Source organism: Mesocricetus auratus, unplaced genomic scaffold, assembly GCF_017639785.1.
Source record: "Mesocricetus auratus isolate SY011 unplaced genomic scaffold, BCM_Maur_2.0 Super-Scaffold_100006, whole genome shotgun sequence".
In the NCBI taxonomy this organism is placed as follows: Eukaryota; Metazoa; Chordata; class Mammalia; order Rodentia; family Cricetidae; genus Mesocricetus; species Mesocricetus auratus.
The window spans coordinates 85,525,608-85,548,548 of NW_024429190.1; the positions used below are offsets into that span (position 1 = coordinate 85,525,608).

A 22,941-nucleotide genomic window follows, 5' to 3' on the forward strand; every position below is an offset into this window, starting at 1 on the left:
TTGTGAAAGAGACGAAGAACAAAACATCCTACAATGTGCTGTCTCTTCAAAGTGAAGACATTCAACTGGAATTATCTAGAGATACTTAAAATTGTTGACTGGTTTTACATGAACCAAGAAAGTAAGCACAAAGTTTTTAAAAGTTATTCAATGTTTTTATTCATTTTATAGACATAGTGCATACAAAGTAGCAGAGTATACAGAAAAACTAATATGAATGTAGCTCATATTTATATTACATTGAAATTACCACTGTAAGCATGTGATACAGGTATAAACATTATATTCCCTTGACTTTAAAGATGTGTGTGTGTGTGATAAATGCAAAGTTCACAATAAGCATACATATTTCAAATAATTTCACATTTATAATTTTAAAAGGCTGGTAATAGTTTATATAAGTCTCTTTTGTGTTATTGCAATAAATGTTTGAAATCATCAGAGTATGAAGAGAGAATGTTTGTGCCTCACAGTCCACTTCAGGTCAGCCATCTTTTGAATGTCCTGATGGATAGTGGTGACCCATGAAGGTGGAGTGTAACTGAGCAAAACCTGTTTCACTCATGGCCAGGATCAAAGAGAAGAGAAGGCATCCCAGCATTCCTTCAAGAAAACTCCTTTGATTACACCAAATCCTTCAGTCAGCACCACACTGGAGAATAAACCTTTAACCCATGACTTATGGGAGACACTAAGGACCTTTGGTGGCTTGAAAGAAAGTGGCCCCACATGGAGTGGCACTATTAGGATGTGTGTCCTTACTGGAGTGGGTTTGGTCTTGTTGGAGCAAGTGTGTCACTGTAAAAGCAGGTTTTGAGGTCTCATATATGCTCAAGGCATACCCAGTGAGACACCTTACTTCCTGTTGCCTTTGGATCAAGAAGTAGAATTCTCAAGCACCATATCTGAGTAAATGTTGCCACATGCCCAACCCATGCTCCCTGCCATGATGATAATGGACTAACCCTCTGAAACTGTAAGCTGCCACCTCAAGGTAATGCTTTCCTTTATAAGAGCTGCCATGACTATGGTGTCTCTTCACAGCAATAGAAACCCTAAGACAGAACCCAAAGTACAGGGTTGTTCCTTCATTGAACAGTGACATTACTTAGTGACCCTTACTTTTAGAGATTAAGAAGACTTTTTATACTGGTTGTCATTAATGTTGCAATGATACACTCTTCGCTAAATTCTTAATTACTGAGGTTACATCTCACAAAGGTATGTATGTTTTAAATCTCTGACTTGTTACCAGGCTCCCCACAGCATCACTGATGAGAGTGCTATTCTCCCAAACCCTCTGCAACACTTCGTGCTAGAGGTGGCATTGCATTCCTTACTATGACCTCAAGTATGAATTCACAAGACACAGTCAACGTAACGTGACTGGTTAGTATGAGGTTGTCAGGGTGGGATTTAATTCAACACCACCAGTGTACTTGTAGAAAGGAGTGTATTTGTGCAGGTACACGAAAAAGTTGCCCAGTGACCATAGAGACACCCATTCTCTGTCAGTGAAAGAACACGTAAATGGCCAGCATAGATCATAAGTATGTAGGTCACTTTTCTGGTCAGTTTCCAGTAACTTGCAGATTATTAGGGAAATAGGAATTTGGTTTACTTACTTATTGTACAATTTGATTACTGGGATTTCTAGAAATTGGCATGGTTCTAATAAAGTATTCCTTGCCAGTTTCCTCCAATATAGGTAAAGTTATCAGCAAATACAATACCAATTCAAACTTTCCCTTAAGTGTTCTGGCCATCACAGATATTATACTACAGCTGAGTGAAAAGAGCAGGATGGAGAGATGGGAACTGGGAAGAAACAGAGAGAAAATGGATTGATTGTGTGTGACTCAGAAAGGACGTACCCATTTTCTCATTGATCAAGTTGTTGCTCCCTGAGCAGAGGAAGGCTGCCTCACACAGGGACATTAGCAAAGTATGTGGTCCTCTATCCTGGAAAGCAGTCAGACCAGTTCTTCATTCTGAGCCTCAGAAGGTTCTTGATACAGGAGGACATTGTTCACAGTCATGAGTGACATCACTCACTCCACAATCTCAGTGTGGTTCTTTCTCGAGGCTTCCCAGACTCCCATGCAAGGGTTGCTATTATTTGGCACATGTGGTTCTGGCTCCTCTAGAGCCCCATGCATGGATTTCAGGTGGAGAGCTGCCTTCCATGAATTACATGCAAAATGTTTTCTCCAAGTAGATTGAGGCTTCAGAGACCTCCATGGCCTTTCTAAAGGTCCAATGGCTTACTTTGCCAGCCCTTAAAAGAAAACTCAGAAAGAGAAGCACTGTGGAGTCTCCAAACAAGCACAACATGTGGGTTTAGTTTTGTTCATCGAAGCTCAGTCTAGAGGGATGTTAATGACGTTTATTTGAAACTCACCCCTAAGAGCCTCCATTATCCTAAGTATGTGTATGCCACACCATCACAGGAGACAATGCAGGTCAACTGTATACAAATTTATGTTATCTGGACCATAAATGAGCAGTCACTCTTCCTGCTAAAAGCATCATCACTGAGTCCCTGATAGTTCCATCTTTGAGTGATGCCTTGTACAAACTGACTCATGTTGATATTCTAAAAGCTCTAAGCAGTGGTTCTCAGCATGTGAGTCCTGACCCGTTTGCCAAACCTCTATTTTAAAAAAAATTAACATTATGACTCATAACAGGAGCATAATTATGAAGTAGCAACAAAAATAATTTTATGGTTTGGGGTCACTACAACCTAAGGGACTTGTTACAGGGTCCCAGTGTTAGGAAGGTTGAGAATCACTGCTCTAGAGACACACATATGATTACTCAAATAATATGCTTCTTTAAAAAAAGATTTACTTTTATTTTTAGGTACTCACATGAACTTTTGTCTACATGGGGGGTTGTGAATGTGAGCCCTGTTGCCCACAAAAATCAGATGAGGGTGAGGGATTCCCTGAGGCTGCAGTTATAAGCGATTGTGAGCTGCTGGATTTGGAGGCTGGAAACTGAACTCGAGCCCTCCACAAGAACAATGTGAGCTCCTAACTGCAGATCAGCCATCTGACCAGCCATCAGATAATGTATTTCTTAGAGGCAAATGAATACAACAAATTATGTGAGTGTGTGTGTGTGTGTGTGTGTGTGTGTGTGTATGACATAACAAAGCTCTTTATTTTGTACACTAATTAAAATTACATTTGAAAAGATAGTTTCTTTAAAAGGATTTTAGATGGTGGAAGAAAGGCTGAGTCTAAGTTACTGTTTCACTGAGGTGCTGTATAGTAGTTTGATTTTTCTGATCAATTTGAACTGAAATGTTCCCAAATATCAGAAATCTCACCCTACTATTTAAAAACATTTTGGTATATGTTCATTGAGCTTTTTGTCAGATCAAAATGAAGTGGTTAGCAAATATGAAAGACATCTCTTGCTGCTTGAGCACTCATCAGGGTTTGCCAGGTATCTTATTGTAATACGTGCATATGCATATCCTTCTGGGATAAGTGCATGTTTCTTCTTGGCCTGATGGTGCCACATAACTAAGAAAATTAATTGTGGATTCTATGCATTCCTTCCACAATGGAAATGGGAAGGCCTTGAGGCAGAGACTTCAGAGTCAGTCTGTTCAAACCGTGACTCCCTGTCAGATGGCACACTAGCTACCCTCTGCAGGGTAGCTGCTTCTAGAATGGTTACTGGTAACCCATTCACAAAGTTTTTTAGTGTTGAATTGGGCGGTTCTGAATTTGAAGAATGGACATTGATGTTGCACTCATCGTATTTCTAACAGCTCATCAAGTGTTCTGGTTTTCCTGGTGCTCACTGTTCTCTGCCTCTCTGTTCCCTCCGCTCTTCATCTTTCCTTTGGGGCTGACCAGGACTCATTACTGTCTCCTCTTCCTCTTTAGCCATTCACTCACTCTGGACAATCTTTACCTCATTCTCATCTGCTTCCTGGTCCCTGGGCTCAGACTTCTCGTGCAGTGTAGACCCTTCCATGTTGGTTCTCAGTAAACATCTTCTTGCCATGTGATGTGACTGAATGTCATCATCTAAACTTATCGTGGTCACATGCAGCAAAATAAGACCAAATCACAGGATATTACCTGAGGAACTGCAAAGGAAGAAATCCAGAGGCCTCTAGAGATGACTTCCTCTGTCTAAGTGAAACAGGAAGAAGAAATACCAGGAAGGGGAATGATAAATACCTGAAATCTGGAAAATTTTCCTTAGTGTTCTGTCTTTATATCTTTCTCTGCTTCTGTCTGTCTATCTGTCTGTCTGTCTACCACCCTTCTCTGTTTGTGTGAGAGGGAGCGACAGAGAAAGACTAGTTGTATTATTCACTTATACACTTTTACATGAATGAGAACAAAATTCCTAAGGAAGAATTTATTCCAACAGTTTCCAAAGGTTCAGTCTTTGTTGATTTGCTCCATGATCTTGGGCTGCACACCTTGGTGGTGGAGATGAGTAGAAGAACAGATTCCTCAGGATGAAGGGGTCAGTGGCCAGGTACATCCTTCAAAGGCACACCCTCAGTTTCCTCCAACTAGAGCCCACTTCTCAAGTCTCTGCCACCTCCCATATAGCTCCACCAGCTGAGGGCCAAACTTTCAACACAGAACCTACTCACACCCCACCACAGCAGCAGCAGGAGATGCTCAGGGGGGCAGCCCTCTTTGGCCTTGTGGAAGCCCTGTGAAATCCTGAGGTCTATGTTTCTACCATGTCTCCGGTTGTTATTTTTGCTTTGTGGTTTGAGGGCCTGTTTTGTAACAGATGTAGCTCCACTTTACAGCACACAGTAAAGTACATAATATAAAGCATACCTAACTCCTTTTCCTCTAAGAACATCTGCTCTCCTGCTCCTCAGTCTGATATAATCTTCATGAAATGTAGTTCTGTTTCCAGGGAAAACCGTGGAAAAGGAGGCAGTTAATTCACACCCAGCTAGTCCTTCATGATTTTACAGGAAGTAGCCAGGCAGCATCAGAGACCCTTCTCTGGCCCTCGTAGTTATGCTCTTCCGGAAGCGAGACCTGAGCACTTTTCCCATGAGTCCCTGCTAGAACCAGCTCCACCAATCCTATGGTCAGATACAAACATGTTCCTGATTCACCTCCACGCCGGCTGTGGCTCCTTGTTAGTGAGTGGGTGGTCTCTTGGTGAAACAGTCACCTCTTTGATCCGTTTTGAACTGATTTGCCTCAAATTTACCCCGAACACTGCGATCAGAGCGAAACTTTTGTGCCATTGTCTCTCCAGATCCACATTGTCAAAAAATAGTAACAGCAACCATGATGAGACACACACGATCTGAAAGTCCCTCTGCCAGGCTTTGCATGACCTCAGTGACAGTGGTCAGAATTGTGACAGCCACCACAGGTATGGGGGAGGAACTAGTGCCACAGCTCTTCATAAGTGTCTTCACACAGCTGTATCAGGAAATGATCCCCAAACAATGACCCGTGGTGGGAGGATACCTTGGATTTTTGCCATAAACTTCTATCACTATTTTAATCTACATATTAATAAATAAAATCTTAATTTAATCTGATTTCTCCCTTTTCATGCCAGCGTATATTAGCCTTTCCATTCTTTATATAAAATAATTCTCAGTAACATTTACAGTGAGTTTTTGTAACCTTTAAACAGGGTTCAGTAAGCCCTTAGGATTTAAGTCTCTTTTATTTTTCACTTTTGAGCTATAATCATAAATTAATTTTGCTCTAAATTTCTATTAACTGGAACAATAGTTTATCCTATGGCTAATCCTCAAATCATAATGGAGATTAAGGGAAGGGAATTTTCCCCTTAATATTAAAAGCACTTTCATTATTTTTAAATTATAGAATGATTCAACCAGATGAGTTAGGTTAAGAAAAAGGTTCAGGAGTTGAGTGTAGTTTTATTAAGGTAGTTATTTATTCTGTTCCTTTAAAGAATAGAGCAAAACATGTAAGAAACCAAGTTATTAAGCAACACAAAGTGACTTCTACAAAATCAAAACACATTTCTGTGTTAGATCCCAGTTACAGCCTGAATTCATTACGATGAAGTATGAACCCAAAAGGTCACACAGCTTTGTGATACACTTAGGAAAATGAGCTGTGATCCCAAGAGGCCATCCAGCCAACCCTGTTCTTCGTGATGCAGAGGATGAGTTCAGAACCCTAGACAAAGAGAGAGTCTCCAAGGGAACCCAGCTCTCAACCACATATAGGAGCAGACAAAGTGAAAATGAAAAACACAGTACTGTCATCATCTGTAGTGTCCTAGCTTAGTGAATGAAGCAGACTGGATGGGAGGGGTACACAGAGTGCCAGGGAACTCACCTTTGTGAAATGGGCTGATAAGGTTCAAGAGAACACAGCCTAACGTGAGCACACTGAACCTCCAGTTAAATGCAGCATGTTGTAGAGGCAGGCCAGAGCTGGGTACAGCTGCCTCACCCAAATAAGACTGTCTCATCCTTAGGATATTAAGGGGAAGGCTTCCTTCATGAGACCTTCTCCCACTGAAACCAAGTGTTACACAGGAGAGGGCACTGCACCCTGCTATCATCTCAAACAACAGAGAGATGGGACATGGGAGAGAGCAAAGGCAACAGGGAAACTCGGAGAAAGCAAAAGAGAAACAGGGAAAGAGATAAGACAACAGAGGGAAGAGAGAGAATAAAGGCAAAGGGAGAGAAGAGACAAGGAATCTCAGAAACAGATGGAAAGGAGGAATAGAGAAAGAGGCAGAGCTGGAGAGGAGACGATGGGGAAAGAATGAGAAAGATGGAGGAAGGACATACAAAGAGACGGGACGAGAAAGAGAGAAGAGGGAGACAGACACTGAGACAGAGAGACACAGGAAAAGAGACAAAGGGAGAAAGAAAGACGGGTGCGAAAGAGAGAGAGAAACTGAAAATTCATCATGTGAGACCCTATCAGAGACTTGACAGGAGGGAAAGAAAAACCATGAGAGAACAGTGAAAGTCTATCTTAAATTTCAATGTTAAGAAAATCACAAGGAAGAGAATAGGAAGTGCCAGGATTTCAATAATTAGAAGACAAAGGATAAAGGCTAGAAAAACAGACAAATGATTGTGTTATATAAACAGAATATGATGAGCTAGTCTGGAAATGCATATAACTGTGTAGATTTGAAAGAACTGTTGACATTAAAGACAAATGTAAACCACCTGATGGAGGTGTTTCCTGTGTTCCAAGATGAACTACCAGCTAAGCATCAGCACTGTGGTGGTTTGAATAGGCATGGCCCCATAGACATGTGTGTCTGAGAGCTTGGTCCATAGAGGGTGGCACTATTAGCAAATGTGGCCTCTTTGGAGGAAGTGTGCCACTGTGGGGTGGGCTTTCAGGTCTCATATGTGCTCCAACTACACCCAGTGTAGCACACAGTCTCCTGCTGCTGCCTGTAGATCAAGATGTAGAACTCTCAGCTCCTTCTCCAGCACAGTCTGCCTGTATGCTGCCATGCCGCACCATGATGATAACAGACTGAACCTCTGAAACTGTAAGCCATGGTGTCTCTTCAGAGCAATAAAAACCATAACTAAGACCTGAGATCTTTTAATGTGGTGGTTGAAGGAATGAAGAGTTGAAATGGAGAAAAAAATTCATGGACAAGATTTACTGCCTCATCAAATGAAATAATACTCTATCACCATATTTCCAGTGTTCAGAAGGAAATATAAAGAAAAGTTAAATTATATCAAATTCCTAGGAATTCAAATATTGTAGCACTCATGAATCTTATTTAGAAAACTAATTGGCGTTGAATCCCATTTTAATGAAAATAAATTATTTAAGATGAAAAACCATGGGAAAAATCAAAAGAATTAGTTCTATGAAATAAAATAATTTGACAAACAAAAGTCATAAATGACTTAGGAAAATAAGTAGCAAAGAGTTAGCTACTAATTTCCTCATTTTACAAAACTAGGGCTTCAGTATGATGTAAAAGTAGTATGTAGGGATTTAAAATTTCTTCACATGAGTTATAATTTTTGTCTTTAGAGAAAAAATGAATATCATAGTTCATGCATTTTACAGAAATAAGTTAAATTCAATGAATCTTTTATAATCAGGAAAATTAGATGTTATATTAAAATGCAATGCAAAACAGAAAAATGAAGTCACTCATTATTTATAGAGGAATTTAAATGCAATCCTATATTTTAGAAAAATATTCACATATACTTTATAGACATATTATAAAGTTCTTCATAATTTAAAGTCATACAAATAAACAAAAAATCATTCTCCCGAGATCAAAAACAAGCAATGAATAAAATTCACAAATTGTCCCCCCAAATCAATAAATAAAAAGCCATGTAAGCATTCTCAACTTGTTAATAGTTAAGTCAATGCAATTCTAAATGAAATATTGATTTTCAAATTAACAAAGCACATGCACACACATGCACAAACACATATACAATACCACTTAAGGAAGTAGAAAAGACTTAATTAAAAGCTGAAAAACAACACAAAGCATTTCAGTATTTTTTGATGGTTATCTATCTGAGCAACTGACAGAATCTTTTTGAACATTCATTTACTAGTATTTATCAAATACCTTAAATATTTTATTTTGTCATCTACTAATCACCTTTTCAAAATGTATCTTTTGAAAGTATTGTAGTTGGAGAAAAACACCTAGGTTCAGAGTATTTTTGAAAAACATTTTTTTGTGATGCCTTTCACTGACACATGTTTTGAATGTTTGCATGCACATTTTTAAAAATTGTTTCACCCAGGATAAACTTACATAGGATGATGATAGGAAGGTAATAAGCAGATGACAACAACAGATAAACTGATGGACAATTAGCTATGTTTTTGTTGCTGTGGCCATCATACCCCGAAAAAAACTCAATGGAAGAAAGGTTTGTTTGAACTCACAGTGTCATCACGGCCCGAAAAGCAGAGCTCATGGTAGCAGGACTGTGTTGTAGATGCTCCTGAGGTTCCTCTCATCTCAACAGGCTAGGAAACACAACAGCAAGTAACTCATCCTCCGCAGTGACCTTCTTTCATCCATCAAAACACTTCCCTAAAGATCCACAGACTGCCAAAATAGGACCAAGAGCTCAGGGATAGATATTCAAAATAGGAGCCTGTGAGAGACATTTCAGAGTTAGAGTCCTATGAGGAAGATATATTTAGTTCAACTCAAGAGTCTCCATAGTCTCAACAATTCCACTCTTGTTGTCTAAGTCCCCCAATTTCTACTGAGACTCAGGGCCATACTTACTGTGAGACCCTGTAAAATTAAATGCATGCACGCCATATACTTCTTATACACAATGGAGCATAGTAAACATTCCTATTCTAAAAATAAGGCTAGCAAGGGAAGACTGAACCAAAACAATAGGGCAAACATTAAATCACAGAGTTCCATGTCTGGTGTGGTATGAATGAAAATGGCCATCATAGGCTCATAGGGAGTGACATTGAAAGGATTAGGACACATGGCCTTTTACTGTGGCTTTCTTGGATTAAATATATCTATCCCTGGGAATGGGCTTTGAGTTTCAGCAGCTCAAGCCAGGCCCAGAGACTCATTCTCTCTTTCTAATGTCAGCCAATCTGGATATAGAACTCTCAGCTCCTTCTGCCTGTGTGGTATCATGCTTCCCAACATAATGATAACAGAATAAACCTCTAAACTATGTATGCCTGCCCCAATTAAATGCTTTCCTTTATAAGAGTTTCTGTGGTCATGGTGTCTCTTTATAGCAATAGAAACCATAACTAAGACATCTGGCAGTGAGCCTCATGTCTCATGACATGCCGGTTGGCTTGGTCAGTGCAGTTCCTATGTTCTTACCATTTCCAACCCTGGGGACTGCTAAACCAGCTCCATTCCTCATCTGCAGGTTTTCTCAGTAGATGTCTATATCCCTGGCTCCATGCATCATCTGCTCAGGTATCCCTGTAGGAAATCTGAAGCATTTATACATTGTCCTATTTTGTGGACTTCTAAGCACCTTTTATAGTCTCTAAGAACAAATGGTGTGGCTGCATTTTAATCTTTTTAACAACCACATCTAATTTGTTCACCACTTTCAGAGCTACCTGTCCTCATCAGCTGAATGCTTTTCATCCTTCATGCTTTTGATTCTCACCATAAACCAAAGCAAAGGAAAGTCAGCAATAACCACGACAGTCCTCACCATAAACCAAACCAAAGGAAAGGTCATAATGGCCAAGACATGCATTCTATACTTGCCTGAAATTTTCTTTCCTAAAGTTAGTCTATTACTTTTGAGTTTAGCCTCAGTTAAATTTTCAGGCCATCGCACAGTTCTTTGTCAGAATGTAACACAAGTGTCCACTATACCCATTCTTAGTAAAGACTCACTCCAGGGATTCTGGAAGCATCTTTTTATGGTCCACCTTTCTTTGAATGTCCTGGTCTTCTCAGTTCCCTGAGAACCACCTAGTGATACCTGCTTACTGAATTTTCAGCTTCTCTAGCTTATACCTCCACATTTTCCAAATTCCTTTTACAAACCAGTTCCAAAGGTCTATGAATTACAGAATCAGTTTTAGTCAAACACAGCTGCATCTCTCTGGTGTGGATTTCCTTATTTGTGTGTCACTTGATCCCAATGTCTCACAGAAACAATTTGAAGAAGGAAAGCCTATCTTGGCTCATGGTTACAGACGCTTCTATTGACCACCACGAAGAGAGTCGAGGAAAACACATATAGCAGAAGCTCCTCATACCAGAGATGGCCAGGTAGCAGAGAAAGGTGAGATACAGGGTCTGAGCATAAAATGCCTGACACTAGAAACCTTTACACCAGCTGGACCCCACCTCCTCAAGGTTACACTGACTCCCTAGTAGGGCCACCACCACCACACAAGGAATTGGCATTTAAAACAGGAGCATTTGGAGGGCGCTTTAGATCCCCACCATGACAGATGGGTGTCTAGAAGATAGATAAGTGACACATGGACAGATGGATGATTCATAGATAATAGAAAGAGAAAGGTTTTATGGTGTGTATAATGAATTAAAACCTCACACACACATTCTACCATGTTCTCCCTGCTTCAGATAATTTTACAAAAGAAATATAGAAGACAATATAAAGGTCTCAGCAATTTGAAATGCTGCTAATGCTTAGTGCCTATGATCTGTATATTTCTGGAAAGGCTGGAGGTTCACATAATAAAGACAAGACAATTTAATACCCTAAGGTTGTCCAGATATTCACATGTCATTTAATATTTTTCTGCTTTGAAGTTTTAACAGTAGAAAATAAAGTCATGTGTCAGATGGCATTCACACTAAAGTGCTTGGATCCCAGTCTGCATGATGGTGTTGCCCGGAACCCCAGTACTGGAGAAGCTGAGGCAGGTTCAGGCGGTTGAGGCCAGTGTGAGCTACACAAAGAGACAACATCTCACAACTACAACAACACCACCATAAGCCAAGCAAACAAGAACACCTCAGTTTAGCTTGAAGAAAAAGTTTCTCTTTCACATAAAGAACTTCAGTTTCCACAGAGGGAATGGATTGAGTCTGTGATTTGCCTTTGCCTGGGTCTATATGCATTTGTTCACAGAGTGGCCAGTATGCAGCATTAGATACCCAATATTTGTAAGGCAGTCTTGGGATGAGTAGCCTTTTCATGTGTAAGTAGCAGCTTTCTCAATCAACCCCAAACTGTTCAGACTTCCCATAATTACCCACCTCTCCCAGGTACCATGTGTCCACATATAAGAACTTTTCCTTGTTGTGCTAATCATGCCTAATTAAAACCTTAACTTCCAGATGTTCCTGGTTAAAAGTTCATCGACTGATGAAATAACCTTTTGTGTTATAGCCAGCTTTAATTGGGAATGTATCATTTCCTAAGAAATGCTTCCATGCTTACATCTACAAAGCCTCCAGACTTCTTTCCCATTCCAGCTTTCCAGGATGCCTTTTACCCTCTTTGCTTTTATGTTCTACCGGTCTTAAATTTTGAACAAAGAGTATTACATTCCTCAATTCTCATCTTTCCTTTGGGGGACAAAAGAGACACATTTGCTTCTTGCAACTGTTCTTTTATTTTACCATTGAATTCATTATTTAAGGGGAAATTTTCTTTTTATACATTGCATTTATTTTTTATTTCCACCAAAAATTTAGTACCTGAATGTTTCAGTCAGTTTTAAGTGTTATTGGGGGAACATTTCTGATAGTTAACTGTAAAAATAACCATGGGAAGCGATATAAAATTCCAATGTATAACTGAGGCTTTCAAAATGAAAAAAAGCTAATTGTCACTGATACTATAATTGAGATAACATTATTTGTCACTTAACTTAATAAAATAGATTAATAGAAAACTTGTTTATGTAAAATGGAACTCTGGTCTTGGAGAGTCCAGAGCACTTGCTGTTCTTGCAGAGGACCAGAGTCTGGTTCCCTACACTCAGATCTGGTAGATAACAAACACCCATAACTCCTGCTCAAAGAGATCTTGCATCCTCTTAATCTGGTCTCCAGTGGACTTGAATGTAAGTATACAGATATTCACACATCAACCTAGTCACAAAAATAAAATGGGAATAAACAAAAGTAGGTGGGACTCTGAAAACCCTAATATGGAGGAATTTTTCTCTTTCTACATCACTTCCAGAGAAAATAGTGTTATTTGTTTTCTCCCCCAATTCAAACTCAAGTTATTCAAACTTTCACAAAGGGTTTTTATTGTTGTTGTTGTTGTTATTGTTCTGTCAAACCCATTATTTATCTTAAGCCAAAAGAAAAAGTTTGTGTCATATACAAGAGGCAAAAGTTATAGAATAAAGTAAAAGTTACAGAATGAGTTGGAATGCAAATTTCCAGCCTCAGTAAGACCCACGTGGCTCCTGCCAGCATCTGACCACAGACTGTTGGATGGAGAAGCTGAAGCCTGATACATGCAAGTGAATGTGCCTGTAGGTGTGCCTTGCTGATGGCAAGTTCAAATCTGAGTTAGAGCGCTCTGGGCATGCTGTTAGGCTTCAGATCTGATGGCTCAATTCATGTCACAGGTTAAGGGAGGAAGACTGATGGAGGACCCCCTTGAGGTGACTGAGATAAGGGAACACTGGGGTGGCACACCTCTGAAGCAAGTGAATGCCTTGTTTGACATGGCAAAGAGCACATGTAGGCATAAACTAAAATCTCAAGTTGAGAGAGAAACCTGGATTATCTACATTAACTCTAAGGGCCATTAGCAGATGGAGACAGCAAGATCGCGGTCGGGGAAGAAAGGTGATAATGGAAGTAGGATGGGCAAGAAAGGGACGGAAACCAAAAAAGCCTGGTGAGCTCCAACAGCTGGAAGAGGCCAGAGAGAAAACCTGCTCTCAGCCATCAGAAGAAACACAGGCCTGCCAGCTCCTCCCTTTGAACTCTACAAAGATACAAGGACAAATTTTGGTTCTGTTAAGCCATTAAATTAAAGCCATTCATCATAGCAGCAAGAGGCAACACATTTTTCAGGGATATAATTAAGGATATCTACAAATCTGGAAGTTTGTGTGGTGGTCTCTGGAAAATTGGGACAAGAGTGGAGGAGATGGAGTGAAGCAGACAGGGGTGAACAATGCCAAAGACAGAAAATGAACAAGGCAAAATGGACATAGTGCTGGTCAGGAGAAATAGAGGAAACAAATAGAATTGTCAGCCTCCTGGTTGATGATCTCCAGTGAAGATAATGACATCACCTATAAAAGGAATCATGAGAGTAAGACAAGAATGGGGCAAGATGAATGAACTTGAATTTCATGGAAGTCTTTTGAATTTGAGGTGCCTTCTGCAAATGAAGAGTATACCTAGGCTAAGTCTTACAACACTCTGGCATATATTTGGATAAACATGATACTTGGTCAGAGAAATTAAGACCCAAAAGAAATAAAGACTCCAAAGGGAGAAAAGGAAAATTCTGGAGGCAAACTGGATACTATGATGGTTCCAAGGACACTGAACAAGATGATCAGGTAAGATGGGAGCTTTATGGATACTCACTACACTGCACAAGAGGGTATCAGCTAAGAATGGGGTTACGTGGATGCCCCCTTCATTGAACAAGATGAATTCAATGGTAAGAAGTGGGTCATTAGAGGGGTTTGAGTCACAACCAAATGATGTATATTGAGAGGAGAGAGCTTATTAGAGAAGTTTGGTAATAAGCCAGAGTGAGAGACACTGGGAAGTGCTGGTACAGACATAAACGTGAAGGTAAAAATTTCAATTGTTAAGATATGAGTGCCTTAACATTGTGAAAGGAGCATGCTATTGAAAAAGTGAACTTGAATAAACAAGAAAGAGAAAGAACAATTAGAAAATGGATGATGCTGGCATGCAGTGAGATGGAAGATAGAGAGGGAGATCACCTAAAACAACAGATATATTAAAAAGTCACAAGGAAACATGATGCATGTTAACATATAAGTTAACTCAAAATAAAATGAAAAGAAGGAGTTTAAACAGAGTTACCCTGCATGAGTAGATAAAGTAGCTCCCAGAAGCTTTAGGGATTAATAAAATCCCAGTGCTTGCACAGGGTATCCATATGAGTTGTCAATCTGGCATATTTGAGACCTCAACAGAATGCAGACCAATGCCATTACTATTGTTTGCCCATCAGAAATAGCTGAAGGCACTAAAAATGAACATAGAGAAATCATGCTAAAAATGAACTGTAAGCTTCCTATCTACTGACTGGATCTCATAATCTAGAAGGTATAATATAAGCTGCTTGGAGAAAAGACTGTATTCTGTCCATTGTAATACTTACCTGTCAGGTTAGGTATTCCCATTTGGTGTAATAGTGGTATTGCTGTTATTGGATGTCCAACCACTTTCTGGTTGATTATAGGCCCACTCCACCAAGGCAGAATTAACTTCTGTTATTTAAAACCTGATTAAAACACCCTGTCATGGATGGAGGAGGAGTTCATGAATCCCTACACTTCCACCAACTTATTGGCAGCAAATGATTGTGGAGGATAGGGAGATATTTTTTTCAGCAATGCAGCCACTGGTAAGTTGCCCATGGTCCTGTAAATAATCCTTCGTCCATGTTCATGTAAGCACTCTTAATTAACTCTGAGTCAGATACATAGAAAGGCAGAAAAGTAGGCAAGGGGCTAGTTGGGAAAAGGAAGGACATCCTCAAGCATGTGAAAAAGGCAGGAGAGGTTAATGGGATATTCAGGTTGGAGAGGCTAATGGGATATTCAGGTTACAAAAATAATTTATGTTTCATACATTATGAAAGTGTCATAATGAAACCCATTATTCTATATAATTAATGTACACTTATAAAAATTGATGACACCCTGGTGGGTGGGGGTGGCACAGAATCAAGGAAACTGCCTCTATTTTAGTACCACAAGCTACATCTGATCTACACATAGAAGCTCCTAGCATCTATGAGCTCAACTTTTGACTAATTAGTTTTGATGATTAAACGCTCTTAATTTGGCTAAAATCAATTATGAGTTATCTCATTTCTCCTTCTAAAGCAAATAATGACATTCTATTCTGCACACGTAGCTCTATGAACTATGGAGAAGCCTTTTGCCAGTAGACATAATAGTCAACCAGGTAACCCATGAACACCATGTTCCATGTAGATTAGTCACATATGAGACCCAAGACATCCAAAAATATACATTGAGCATATCTCCCTTAAGACATTGGCAGTTGCCTGGAAAAATATGTCATGAAAAGATGACTAACATTTGGTATCAAGCACGGCTGAGTTGGCAGAAAATGACCTCTCTCATGCTGCACTGCCCGGAGGAGCATACGTTGGCACAACTGCTTTAGACAACAGTTTGGTTCGATCTGGTAAGACTAAGAATCTTATCCTACATCCAATTGATTCTATTTTAAATAGATGCTATAAAGAAGTGTTCACACTTTAGGCTAGAGAACATGTGCCAACATGTACTATGCAACCAAAGACCAGCTAAATGAATGTGATGGTTTAAGCTTCATTATCAAACTGACTAAATTTGAAATCACCTAAAAAAGGTCCTTATGAAGGATATTGCCAGAGAGGTTGAACAGAGGACAGAATATTGACACATCATACCAGCTGGTGCCACAAAGTAAAAATGAACCCCCCACAAGTAACACATACATACACACACTCTGCATACATACATTACAGACACATCACACAAATGACACACACACCATCCATTCCACACACACCACTTACACCATACCATGTATATACACAACATACCATACAACACAACACCATATCACACCCTAAACACATGTAATATGCCACACACACCACACACATACACCACACACTCACCACAACATATACACATACAACACAACACACACATACACTATGCATGCATATACCACATGTACACATATACACCTCAGTCACACCACACAAAAAACATACACATACCACCCATGCCATACACACATATACATACTACACACACCACCATATTATATACATATACAAAGTATATACACAATATGCATGCATACACCACACACAATGTCCTTGCACATGCATACACCACACAGACACACACATAGGTACTCATGAATGCCCTTGCACACACACACACACACACACACACACAAATATGATAAAGGGAACTGAGCATCAGTACTCTGCTTCCTGACATTGACTGCAATGTGACCCTTGATGGACAGAATTCCTCTGAATGGATACCCAATAAACCCATAAGTTGCTTATTATCAAATACTTTTTTCAGAGGAATACAAAATATTTATGAAGGAGTATCATTATATAAATAATACATAAAATGTTTATATTCATACCAAGCACTATTAAACCAGATGAATTATGTGTTTGCTATATTAATAAAAGCATATCTCCAAAAGATATGGCAAAAAGTATGTCACAGAAAATATACAGTTTGATGTATTTATTTAATGTTTAAAGGTATACAATGCTCTTTATTGCATGCACAAAAGTACACACACAATATTACATATGTATATTATATATGTATATTTTATATATTATATATGTAAGTATATATAAATATACGTGCTGCAGACATAGCTCTACAAACCATAGACAGCCTTTGGACAGTAGACACAATAGCCAAACAGTTAATCCATGAACACCATGATCAATATAAATTAGACACATGAAAGACTCAAGACATCCAACAAATTTAAGTTCATCATGCCTCCCTGAAGACATTAACAAATGCCAGGAAAAAATTATGCTTATGAAAATACTGCTAGCATTTGGTGTCATCAAGTTCAGACCAGCTTGTAGAAATTGTATATATTAGGCAGCCAGTAGAGATCAACTCCTGTCCTCAGTGAGGCTCTTGTTCCACCCTCCTTTACTAACAGGCTGGGCACACAGGGAAGAGTACAAACAGGAGGTGTGTTGTCAGTTTAGTATCTACAAGTCCAAATGGCATGAAACAACTTAAAACAGACAGTTCTGAGAAGTGTTGCAGGCCATAGCTCTCAAAAGCTTTGGGATGCCAGCCAACCATGGGCTGCGTCAGAGCATGTCTGCAGGTCTAAGAAGTGTCAAGGCTCTTGCAGACAGCTGGAGAACTACATCTCTGAAGTGGCTGTTAGTCTTGATGTTTTGAGCTTAGAAATTGCAGTAGAATGAATTCTGGCCTGCAGGTGAGGTGGGTGGAGTCTCAGAAACTGAGGGAGCTGGGCTTTGATTGCTTGAATAGCAGAATGCAAATGGGGTGAGAAAATGGGGCGATCAAAGAGGAGAACCTCAAGCTCCCCAAAGTTAGGAGCGGCTCACATTCAAGCCCATAACCCATCTTCCCAGGTGCTTTTCTTGTCCATGTGTTTCTGTCAGTTGTGTGGGTGGCAGTGGCCTGGCACTTCCTCACTCTGTCAACTGGGGGTCTTGGATCTTTTGCAGTTATTGATAGATATTAGCAGTCTATATTCTGGACTAAAGCCTGCTAGCGTCCAGAAGACTCAGAAAGCTCCACACTGGGGCCCCATGGAACCCTAACATTAACTCACCCAACTGTGCTGTGGCAGTTGCTTGGCTCTCGTTGCAGGAGGAGATAAAGAAACAGAACAGACATGATTTGTCTCTCCCAATCTCACCTACCACATGGCTGCCGTGAAGCTGGTGGCTTCCCATGTCTGGTGTTCAGAAATGAAGATGGCAGCTGGTAGCTATTTCCTGCTACTCTCAATTTGTTCTCTCCATACATCCGGGAGTCTCCAAAAGGAATTGTGTAGCCTGATGCAGGTGGGTCAATGTTGGCTCACAACAACCTACACACAGCCAACTGAGTGTGCTTGAATTTGTGTACAAGTGTCCCTACTAAGCATACGTGTGTAATTCTCTTTATTCTATGACATTCTGAATGTGTGCTATTTAAAATCTATTGGTGCTGGGATCATGTCATTTTGAATTTGCCCCTCAGTACAGTAGGGGTGTCTACCTCAGTGCTGGAGGATGAGGGAGTCAGTCCTGGCTTTCTTTTCCCTCCACTCTAGATGACTGTATCAGTTACTTTTCTCACAGACCCGGGGAAGTGAAGCAACAAGGAGTCTGGGGAGGTGCATGAATCTCACTATGAAGAAATGGACATTGCCAGTGGATGGGCTTAGGGACCTGAAAGAGGGAGTGGGGATGGGAAGAGGAGGAACTGGGTAAGGGAAGGATGGAGGCAGAGAGTACTGGGAGAGACAACTGGGGCATCTCTGGGATGAGCGAGAAACCTAGTGCAGTGGAAACTCCCAGGAATCTATAGGAATCTATGAGAGTGGCCCTAGCTAAGACTCCTAGCACTGGGGGATATGGAGCCTGAACTGACCACCTCCTGTAACCAGGCAACACTTCCACTGGAGGGACTGGGGCACACCCCAGCCACAAATATTTAAACCTACAATTTGTCCTGCCTACATGATGTGCTGAGGTAAAGATGGCACAGAAATTGAGAGTGACCTACTAATGACTGCCCAGCTGGAGACCCATACCCTGAGAGGGAGCTCACCCTTGAGTGCCAGGACCCAGACGATGGATACCACAGAGACCTAAGATAGAACCAAACAGGAATGGGGAAAAAAGTCAATGGAATGATTCCTAGTGATATGCTATACTCATAGATTGGTGCCTAGCCCACCTCTTATTAGAAAGGCTCAGAAACGGATGGAAATAGATTCAGTCACCCACAGTCAAACACTATGCAGATCTCAGAGAATCCTGTGCAAGAAGAGGAGTAAGTATTGTAGGTCCCAGTGTTGCCAAGATCACCACAAGAAAACCCACAGAACCAACTAACCAGGCCTCATAGGACTCCCAGAACCTGCGTGGGACTAACCCAGCCACTCTGCATATGTGTTACAATTGTATAACTTGGCCTTCACGTGAGACTCCTAACACTGGAAGCAAGGGCTGTCTCTGACTCTGCTGCCTGCTCTATTGGATTGCCTACCCAGCCTTAATAGGAGAGGAGGTGCCTAGTCTCATTGCAGCTTGACATACCATGACTGGCTGATGTCCATGGGAGGCCTGGCTGCATCTGAAGAGAAACAGTGGAGGAAGAGTGGACGGAGTATGGGAAGAAAGGACCTGGGGAAGGGGGAGGAGGGGAAACTTTGGTTGGGAATTGAAAACTAGCCATCATCATCATCATAAAAGACCATGACTAAGGTAACTTAGAGAAGGAAGGGTTCACTTGGCTTGTTGCTCCAGAGGAATAAGAGTCTGTCATGATAAGGAAAGGTAGTAGCAAGCAGTAGACACAGTGGGGTGACTGGAGTGGCAAGCTGAGAACTCCCATCTTGAGTAGCAAGCAGGAAGCAGAGAGTGGATTGAAACGTCTCACTAGTATGAGTCACAACAACAAATCTTCAAAATTAAGTATGTTTCTGTTTTAACTCCAGCTCTGAAACCTACTGTTTTCACCTTCCTCCAACTCCTTTTTGTTCCCATTAGAGAAAGATAATGGGGTAAGGAAAACAAAGCACAGTCGAGATAGAAACACTCAAAAGTGGCATTTGGATTGCCTGGGCGTTTGTGAGCTTTATGTGTTTGGCACCTGCAGGAAAACAGAAGGCGATAATGCCAAGCGGTACATCATGGTAAGCTGTTTTGTAGGCAGATTTTTAATGTCTTGTTGGGGGGCAGCCACACGGGCTTTCAGAAATTGTATCAGTCAGGGCTCATCAATCTGACTTTTTAATTTGACTATAATAACCAAAGAAAAGCAAGCCACACTGATATCCTGTATCATTTCAGGCAGGGCTGGTGTGTTGCCTGTGACATACACTGATGTCAGTATTGCTCCTGACAGGCCATTTCTGTTTGTGTTCTTACTCTACCCTTACCTGATGGCCAGCAGCTTCTCCAGCTGCCTCTCTGCATCTCCCTTAGGCCATTCTTCATATATATTCATCATACATAAATAAAATAAGCCATTAAAACCTCCCTTAAAGTTTGAAATATCTCTTATATGTAGCCTCTTACATATAGCATTAATTTATGGTTGTTTCTATTTCTTTTGCCTATTATATTTCTTGTAATGTTTTCACTGTGTTAGAAATTTTTCAAATGAACAAAACCCTTTCAGGCTGAGTCCTAAATTGAAGGAACCAAGGAAGTTTGATTTCTTTGTTCAGTGATTGAATTCTTGGTTACAGCATCTCAGACACTTCTACATTAAAATAAGGACGTTATGTCTGTCCTCGAATAGTCACAACAGTGACACACTAAAACTTTCACTTAACAATCCATATTTTTATAAGAAGCCTTGGTGAGGCACTGCGGATGACTGTACCGAGTGTCCTCAGCTCTGTCAAGGCATTTCTCAGTCACAAAATTCGTCATGTAACTAAGGCTGATTTTAAAATTTCTAGATGAGATTTTTCACTGGGAGAGATTTTTCACTTGCAGGCACACTCGTGCTCTGGGCAGGTGAGCATGAAGCTGGGAGCACACTACTGAGCAAGAACACAGATGTGAGAAGAAGAGGCAGAGGGTGCAGGAGACAGCTGGAGTTCCTTCCTGTGTATTCTAAGTCACACACATGATCTCTTAGAGCATTCACCCTGTTGTCAGGGCAGACCGATGAAGGTAAGAATTCACAGGTTAACTGCACTTTGATAGGTCAAGATGGACCAAAGAGGCCCTGCATTGTGATTTAACAGTTGAGAAGAAAGAACCATTGCTATAAAGGGAGACTTCTCGGCTGCCTACAAAGATCGACAGAGCCAGCAAAGGAACAGAATGTTTTCATCTGAGTGTTCTAAGCCTGTTACAGAGAGCTGTCTAGACTAATGGTCTCTAGGCAGATGCCAGTAAAGAAAATAATACTATGAAATAGTCATTGTCTCCAAGGAGGTAAGGTCTATGTCCATGTTAAAATGATCAATACACTGGTGACTAAGTACTTCAAAATGATAAAATTTGGATGTCAGCAAAAAACAGAGATGAGCATGAAATCACCCTTGTTTATTGTGTTCATAAGTCTCTCACAAACTGGACAGTGTAAGGAAACAAAATCCCACAGTGACAGCCAACACGGGTCCACAGTGGCAGGCCAAGTGGCAGTTTGCTATGTCCTTAAAATACCCAATAGCAAAAGAATACACCAAAAGGAAATTATTTCAAAATTCGTAGTCATCAAGTAATAGACTATCTTGCATGCAGGATTCCAAATTCTATTAATTCTGCAAATGCAACATTTGATTATTGCTTAGATGTGTCCCTGACAAGGAGCCTGTACTGGGAGCCTGTTCCACCATGACCTGGTGCAGAGAGGGTGACACATTTTTTAGGCTGCAAATTCTGCCTCCTGCTCTCCGTTTCCCGTCTCTCACCCTGCTGCTTTCTGTCATGAGATAATGCAGCAAGGAAGGCCCTCACCTAAATGTTGGGCTCATTAGCCTGCAGAGTCATGAAGATTAAATTCAGAACACTGAAAAATAGAATTGCTGGTTCTTTCATTAGTGGTATCTTGTTACAACAACACAAAGTAGATCATTCAATAACATTTTATCAAGTTGAGTTTTCATTTTAATGTGAGTATGTATATGCATGAGTATGTGTGAGAGTATGTGTGTGTATGTGTGAGAGTGTATATGAGTGTATGTATGTGAGTATGTTTATGTATGAGTATGTGTGTGTGAGTGTGCATATGAGTATATATGTGAGTATGTGTATGTATGAGTATGTGTGTGAGAGTATGTGTGTGTATGTGAGTATGTATGCGCATGTGCATGGGAGTTCAAGTTCCCACCGTGGGCACAGAGCATAGGATCCCTGAAGTAGATGTTACAGGCAACTGTGACCCACACGATGGCGTTGGGAATGAAAATTGAGGATTCTTCAAGAACAACAAGCACTCTTAACCACTAGACCATCTCTCCAGCCCTCAGGTTGAGTTTTCAAATACTGGCTACTAGAAGTACTATGCATTATCGTGGTATCAGCCATAGAGATCTGTATATATATATATATTCCAGGACTGAAACTAAGAAAGGAAGCCAGAGGCCCAGTGAATGAGGAATCTTGGCTTAGGTCTATAGGGAAAATGCTATCATTCATCAAGCATGACCACCAGGAGTCACGTGGCCTCTTTGAACTTTGGTAGTTTCATTGGACAAAAGGAGCTGTGTGGAGCTGCTCCCAGTGAGGGGAAGAAAGTTAACACACACTGAAAAGTGTGAGGTATTTGAAGGTGGAGTCATGTACAACACATTGCTTTGTGTACCAGTAGGAATTCAGCAGATCACTTTTAATAGAAGCTTCCCTCCCCCAGCCTTATACTAATCTCTTAGCAGAGCTGGCAGTAGTTTCCTGCCTCAGTGTACCCCCAACAAACCCTCCCATTGTCCCGGCAGGTCCTGAGCACACTTCACAGCAGTGCCTGCTCCAAGTGTGGCTGTTATCATGTAGTCAAAAACTATTATTTTGCT

General features: G+C 40.6%; 1 long non-coding RNA gene across 5 annotated transcripts in view; it reads right to left on the reverse strand.

Annotated features, from left to right (window-relative positions):
• Positions 1-22,941, reverse strand: part of LOC110342074 — a 113,532-nt gene that overhangs the window by 71,057 nt on the left and 19,534 nt on the right. For 4 of the 5 annotated variants that reach the window (XR_005877865.1, XR_005877862.1, XR_005877864.1 and 1 more), the window contains exons 2-3: positions 9,844-9,948; positions 8,916-8,999 (exon numbers count right to left, since the gene is read on the reverse strand). This is a non-coding gene — a long non-coding RNA (uncharacterized LOC110342074). The remainder of the gene's footprint in view (positions 1-8,915; positions 9,000-9,843; positions 9,949-22,941) is intronic. The other variant, XR_002384065.2, reaches the window with a different exon arrangement.